The following is a 7,619-nucleotide window of genomic DNA, read 5'->3' on the forward strand; positions in this document are numbered from 1 at the left end:
GGGTGACATTCTTTTTATTCAACTGTTTCTGAAACAATTCCAGTTTATGAATGAAGGATTGGATGTGTTCATGCAGTCTTGTTGACAAATTGATCCTTCCCTTGTAATTTATATTCAAATCTGCAAGATACTTGGTGATGTCAACCAGGAATGCCAAGTCATTCAGCCATGCATCATCGTCCATGAAGCTGACATCTTTTCCTTTGTTTGTCATGAAGGTTTTAATTTCGTCAAGCAGTGACCAGAATCTGGCAAGTGTGGCTGCCCTGCTGAGCCAACAAACTTGGCAGAAGTAAATAATGTCATCATGGTCTGATCCTATCTCAGCAAGAAATGCTTAGAACTGTCTATGATTAAGCCCTTTTGACCTTATGAAATTGACTGTAGAAACAACCTTTTCCATCACATGTTTCATCTCCAGGGCCTTTGCACACAGTTGTTCCTGGTGAATGATGCAGTGATGTGTGATGACATCCTGAGGCACTGACTTGACCAGTAAACTGACAAATCCATTGTGCTTGCCTATCATCACAGGGGCTCCATCAGTTGTTAGACCACAGAGTTTGTCCTCTGGAAGATTGAATTCCAACAAGACATGTTTCACTTCATTGAAAATGTCCTGTCCCGTCATTTTTCCTTTCATTGGACATAAGTCGAGCAGTTCCTCAACAACATGGAATTGTTTGGTTATTCCTCGTACAAAGATTGCCGGTTGAGCTGTATCACTCACATCTGTGCTTTCATCAACCCCCAAGCTGTAAAACTGACAGGCACTGAGTCTTTTCATCAGTGAATCTTCAATGTTTGATGCCTTGTCATCTACCCTTCTAGCAACTGTCTGATGTGAAATGCTGATTTTCTCCACCATTGACTGTTTGTCAGGGAATACCACAGATGTCAATATGCCCAAGCAATCTTTCACAAATTCTCCATCAGACAGCGGTTTCCCTGTCTTAGCTATTGCCTCGGATATCAAGAAACTGATTTGGTTGCTGCCTCAGAATTCTGCGTTGCAGCTTTGAAAAAAGACTGTTGCCCATTCATGCTCTGTTTTAGAGAGTTCACCCGATCAATTCGAATCTGACCCACCAGGTTGTCAAATTTCTTTGCATGTTTTGTAGAATAATGTCGCTTCACCTTGTACTCCTTGCAGACAGCTACTTTCTCTCGGCAAATCAGACACAATATGTTCCCGTTTTGGTCAACAGCAAAAAAATCAGTGCTCCAATTATCTCTGAAAACTCGACATTCAGCATCAATTTTTTGTTTCCTCTGATTTGCCCTCTTTTGAGCGTATGGTAGGCCCTGTGGCTAATAGAGCCAAAATTAATTTTAGTAACAGGAAAACTAGTTTGGCAGAGACAGGTGAAGTTAAAAACAACTCACCAGTTCACAATCACCATTTTATTACTATGTAGTAGTACTGTGGTATCAATATGAATCCCCACCCATCAGGTATAGTCATAATATGTAAGGTACAACCTGACATGTGCAGGTGCTGCCATCATATTCCAAGTGCAGCTTCAAATGCCTCTCAGTAATGCCATCTAATGCCAGTTAATGCATCATATGCATGGTAAAGTCACCATATGTAAGGTACATCCTTGTATGTGCAGGTGCTGTCATCATATGCCAAGCGCAACCTCAAATGCCTCAGTAATGTCAGGTCCCGGCCCCAGGCAACAGATCCCAGCCAAAAGACCCCCCCTGCCCGCACTTACGTTTCGCTCGCGGCTCTGACTCCTGGCACCAACGACGCGCTCTCCAGTCACTGATGACCCACACTTTCACTGCCGGCTACGCCTCTTCCCACACGTACCGCGTCAGCAACGTCAAGCTGACGCAGTGCGTGTGGGAACCTTGTCCATTCCCCAGCCCTTCAGCAGCCATTAGGAAGCTGCTGAGCGGCTGGGGGAGGGACAAGGGGTGGGAATGAAAGTAAACAGCATTTACTTTTGTTTCCTGTCGCAGTACCTTGGGCCTCAGAAAACGGCTTGGCGGGCCACATGGCGGCCCATGGGACTTATGCTGGACAAACCAGTCCTAAAGGAAATAGCTACCCAGTGTCATTCATTGCCTCCAGAGCCTGGTATGCTTTACATGAACATAGCCAATGTAAGTTGCACCAACATCAATTTGTCCTTTGTTCTGGTCCTGAAGATATTGGCCCAAATTATGTCCACCATGAAAACCCTAATATCTCCTTTAAAAAAAAACTATTAAACATGTCTTTTTTACTTATTGTTTCAGTGCATCCATTTTAAACTTTTCAACGGTAAGTACTTGATCTAAAAGTATTTGTTCCAAATTAATTACTTGATGTGTCTCTAATATGAGCCAACTATATTACAGAGAAAACTAATTCTGTGGCCATTTTCATACAGCTTTGCTCTCTGTGCAGTTCATACTACTTAAGCTGGTAAAGTCCTTGAGTCACATCATAATAAAATTGATGTAAAGGAGTGAAAACAAATCACTCTGTTTTAAAATGAAAATACGGAAATTTGTGTCCAAAATGTATGGACTACAAAGTTCAGCAGTTAAATCTAACATAAGATGCGTGTCACAGTTAACCTAAAAATAATACATTATTAAATTATGTTCTTTTCCACCTTAGAAAGCCCATAGTATTCAGACTAGAAAAGGTAAATAAAAGACAAAACTACTATAAAATTTACAAAATATTTCACAATTTTATTAAGAATAATTTACACACAAATAAATTATCTTTAAAAATACTATTATATATTTTTATATTTAGTTTAAATTATAATGGTGTGGAAGTGGAAATGGTACTCCCTACAGTTACTCATCACACTCTATTCCCGAATCTTGGTCCAGTTCATCATCGTCTTCGCTATCTGAGTCTTCATAAAAGGAAATTGTGGCTTGAACAGGGAAATTTTTCAGAAGTGCTTCAGCCTCTTGATACAAGTAATCATAGCACCTTGATTTGGGCCAAAATAATCTGAAACAAATATGGAGCATATTTTATTTATTAAAAATACTGGCTATTGGGCCAGATCTAGATAGATAAGCTAAGCAACTACTGACAGAGGTGGCCTTAGGAGTGGGTGACATAGGCAATCACCCAAGGTGCTTTAGTCATGGGGGAGCCAAACATACACATGGACACACACGTGTGAGCAGTCCATACTCTCAGCAGCACTCTCCCCCTGTATCACCTTGCACCACCCCAGGCAGGAGGAGCAGTGCCCAGTCCAGCCCACCCCCTCCCCACCCCAGCCAGTGCTCAGGAGGAGCCAGGCTGGGCATGTGAGGGCAGAGGTGTTGTTTCACTTCCCTGCTGGACTTTGCCTCATGCCCCTGTCCACCTGCCTCTACCTGCAGCACGACCACTGACTGGGGAGAGGGTGCCAAAATTTAGTTTGGGAGTAAACGCCAAAATACAAGTTCACCAAGGGCACCATTTTCCCTAAGGGAGAGTCTGCCTACTGGAACTTAAACAGGATGTAGATGTCTATGTCACAAGAAAAACCCATATGAATGATAAAACTCATTAAGCCATCTGATCTTGGACTGCAGTGCTCCCTGGGCACTGAGATTTAATTCCTAGTGGGGGCAGCAAGGCAGCCAATTCCCATTGTAATCCAGATATAACACAAAGTATCACATTAACTCTGCGTAAAATCCTTAAGGGGCCCTATCTGGTAGGCATGATGTAAGTATGCTTAATATATATATCAACAATTCTGCATTCAGTGCAAAGTAAAGCAGGCAGTATCTCTTTCACTGAAACAATAACCCGAGAGAGTGGTGCCTGCTTTTTAAATAATAGCCATGGCTACAAGAAATGGGACACTAGGGTAGGACCTCTTCATTCTAAGGGGACTCAAACCAATACTTCCCAAAAAAGTGTCCTAACTGTTAGGTTAGAAATTGTCCAGGAAAGCCACTCTCCCACTCTCCAATTCTCCTCTTGAAGCTGAACCACTATGCAGCCAAAACATACAAGAATTACAGGACTAAAGCAAGCAAGAGTGAGCCTGAATCCATAGCACAGTGACTAAGGTATGCCTCCAGGGAGAAGGAAGCCTGAATTCCAGTCCTGGCTCCCTAGATTAGGGAAATGTAAAAGCAGTCATTGAACTGAAAAAAAATAAATAATCCTGAAGCAACTAGACACTGAGCATCCACACAAGTATTAACTGGTGATTCTGTAGTAGAATAAGTTTCTCTTTTAATGGAAACCCCTGATAGACATGTTTAAAATTATTAAAAACACATATCCAGAAGAAACCTAAAATAATCTACCATATAGTTTCTGATGCCCTGTTCTAACTTGACGGCTGAGATGCACTTCTAAAATGCAAATTGTGTGTGACTTGGTCAGCTGAGTTTTTGGGATCTAATGCAATGAATTCAATGGGTATTGAATCAGATCCCCCAAAGAATATGAATCATGGGAATTGCTCTGTTCCTAAGAATCAGATTCTCTTCTCGCATCAGTATATATCAGTATTCGTTCTACTGAAGAAAATGAAGTTGCAGTGATGTAGAACTGAAACAGGAGTAAGACCAGGCCCTGAGATTTTGTCACAGAATTCAGTTTTCATCCAAAAGAAAAAAAAAATCACTAGGTCTGATTTTCCTTTTCCCCTAGGTTTACACTTCATCAACTTCAGGTATCCTAATCTTTGCTAATATATTTTACTAGACAATTAGGTGCAGTGTCTGTAAAGGTGGAAACAGAGAATAGCAACATTTAAGTGTCAGACAAGAATGATACGCTGCACTTTGTGTACACTGCATTATTTAACTACAGTATACTGACCTTTTTTTTCATTTTGTGATCACATAACAAGGTTTATATACATTTACAACAGTTTTTAAAAAATAAATCATTCAGGAAAAATTAATCTCCTGTGATGAATGGCTCCCCCTCAATTTTTTCACATTTGAACTAAATATGACTCATACCCTGTGGGCCTAGGTTTTTAAAGTAGTCTCCCACATTGTGTCTGTCTATTAGAAACCACAAATAATGACAAATATCTTACTAATTAATTGACATAAAGCAATTTAGTAACTAATATAATTTACACATTCAACTAGTTAAAATTACAAATTGCAAGAAAAAAATTTAAATCACAAGTCTCCAGAAACAAAAGAATAGTGCAGTGAACACTATGAAATAAATAATTAATAAATACTACATCATCCATAATAGAAGAAAATATAAACAATTACCTTTTCTCTATTAATATAAAAATGCTGTCTAAGTTAGTTGACAGTAATAAATTGTTTAGGCTACAATTTCCTTCTTTATAAAATACATATCAACTATTTAGTTAATATGTATGAAAAGCTTCAATCCTACAGAGACATGCTTTTGGACGTTTCAGCAATTATATGGACTTCTTTGCTGTTACTCAAGTGTGTAGAGATAAGCACAATTACCAGCTTTTGCAGGACTGGGGACTAAGCTCTTGTGTCCTAGCTAAAATACCAGTTACATAACTAAATACTACCTACCCAAGCCACCTAGACACTATAAAAATAGAACTTGTTAAGTGCAATAGATCACTTGCAGATAGATCCCTTTCAGTTTCAATGACAATGATCCTTATTTCCTGACCTGAACAGTTAATGGTGTTGTATGCTACCAAACAGCTGACAAGTTCCATGTTACTAATGGATGGTAAGATTTCTGCTTGTAAAACGCTTTTGGATCCCTTGGGATGATAAATGCAAAATCATCATTCTAGTAGTTTTTATAATTTATTTGTATGGCTCTCAATCCAGCAAACCATTTTAAACCATTGCACACCTTTAAACATGTGAGGAGTCTCACTGATGTCATTAGTACTACCTCACACACTTAAAGATAAGCACATGCTTAAAGACCTGTTTTTAAAAAGATTTAGGTGCCCAACTCCCACCAAAATCAGTAAAATGCCTAAATACTTGCAACATTGTGCACTGGGCAGAGTTCAGCTGCTCAGGGGCTAAAATGCAAAATGCAGGTTTCCTGACGAGATGGCTGTACCTTTTTCTCACCTAGTTTCAAACCACATAGGTGTACAGCAGCAAAAACACTGGATGGTCTAAGAAGGAGACAAAACCCCATAACATGCTTCAGGAAATAAATACTACGAGTCACTACTTGAAACAACAAGAGAAGAGGTTGTTCCTTAGATAGGCACTCACCTAACTGGATGTGTATATTGTGTTAGCTTTCTTGAGGCTTCTGTCATCCCATATGGACTATATGGCTGGGGAAAAAAATAATAATAAAAAGGCTGGGAAGCAACTTACTCAGTACTTGTTAAACAGTAATGTGATAACTGGTAAAGATGAGCTCTCCAGCAGTAATTCAGAGCCTTACTTTCCTACCCCCCAGGCTGTGGGTTAAGGCCAGGAAAGCTCCTTGCAACTAATGCACTGACCATTTTCCCACATGGCGATTTTTAGGTGGGGGTTAATTCCCCGTTTCCTTTTTTTAAGACACCCATGGCCCAGGTCTCTGAGTGAGAGAGCAGGGCAGGGACCTGTCCTGCCTAGGGTGCCCATCATAGAGGGCATTCTGGGTGTCCTCCATTGATACGAAACCTGGCGCCTATTTGCTCTTCAAGAGAAAACTAGAGGACATAAAGGCGTCGGGTTTCCTATCACTAGAGGACAGAGGACAACCAGGCTGTCCTCTCTGATGGCCACCCCAGCCCTGCCGCAGCAGGTATCCCATGGCCAGGGCCGGGATCACTCACCCCACTTGGATTTCTTCTTAGGCCTCTCTCGGACTCGCTCCGCGTAGGGATCCAAGGTCTCCAGTAGTCCCCGGACCTGCAGGGCCAAGGACACGGGCTGTTAAAGAGAGCTGCGCCTGGGACGGCTCGCTCCGTTTCCGCAGAGCAAACTGCTGGAAAAGGAAAGGGGGGCAGCGGGGTGAAAAGCGCCTCCAGGCTCCTGCAGTTGTGCCCTCGATCGGCTTAAAGGCAGGGAAGGGAAGGAGGGCGCAAGAGCCGAGGGGGTGCAGCTACCCGCGCTCTTCCCCGGCGCCTCCCCGAGCGGACCCGGCCCCGGCCCCGCTGGCCGAGCAGCTGCAGCAGCCCCGGGCGCCCTCCATGCCCCGGACCGGCGGCGACGGGTACTGGAGCGGGGCGCTCCTCTGCTAGCCCGCGGGCCAGGGGCTTTTATATTCCCTGCCTGGTGCCAGTGAGGACCCCCCGCCCCCTCCCTCCCCCGTATGCATTTGCCAGCAAGGGGAAACAAAACAAAAAGGGTCGGGGGCCGGCATCCGATCCGTGCAAACAAGAAGCGTGGACGCGTGCGAGCCCCAAATGGCCCCGGGAACGATTTGGCAGGTCCGTGTTAATCACACCCGAGCAGACACATGGCTGCTGTCAGCCTGGCAACGCGGCGCCGGGGCTGCGCGGGGGCCAGGGTGGGAAAGGAGCAGGAGCAGCTCCTGGTCGTTTGCAGCAAAGGTCGGCTTTGAAAGGCGCTGAAACATTATTCCGGAGGGGATCCCAGAGGAGAATAAAAGCCCATCACCCCTGAAGAGGTGGGGAGGAAAAAACCCACACGACTTGGTTCCCCCGAAGGTTTCCCCCCTGCTTCTCAGGATCTAATACGTTCTGCTGCAGCAGAAAGCAAAT

The 7,619-nt window shown here is 43.2% G+C and overlaps 1 long non-coding RNA gene across 1 annotated transcript; it reads right to left on the reverse strand.

The window, feature by feature from the left end:
- Window positions 1–2,779: 2,779 nt before the first annotated feature.
- LOC109299842 lies at window positions 2,780–7,020 on the reverse strand. Its single transcript, XR_002098017.1, has 3 exons — window positions 6,729–7,020; window positions 6,172–6,236; window positions 2,780–2,968 (listed from the first exon to the last, which is right to left on the reverse strand). It is a non-coding gene; the product is annotated as an uncharacterized LOC109299842 (long non-coding RNA).
- Window positions 7,021–7,619: the final 599 nt, after the last annotated feature.

The sequence above is a fragment of the Gavialis gangeticus genome, unplaced genomic scaffold, assembly GCF_001723915.1.
Source record: "Gavialis gangeticus isolate Ggan-Ray unplaced genomic scaffold, GavGan_comp1, whole genome shotgun sequence".
Classification (NCBI taxonomy): Eukaryota; Metazoa; Chordata; order Crocodylia; family Gavialidae; genus Gavialis; species Gavialis gangeticus.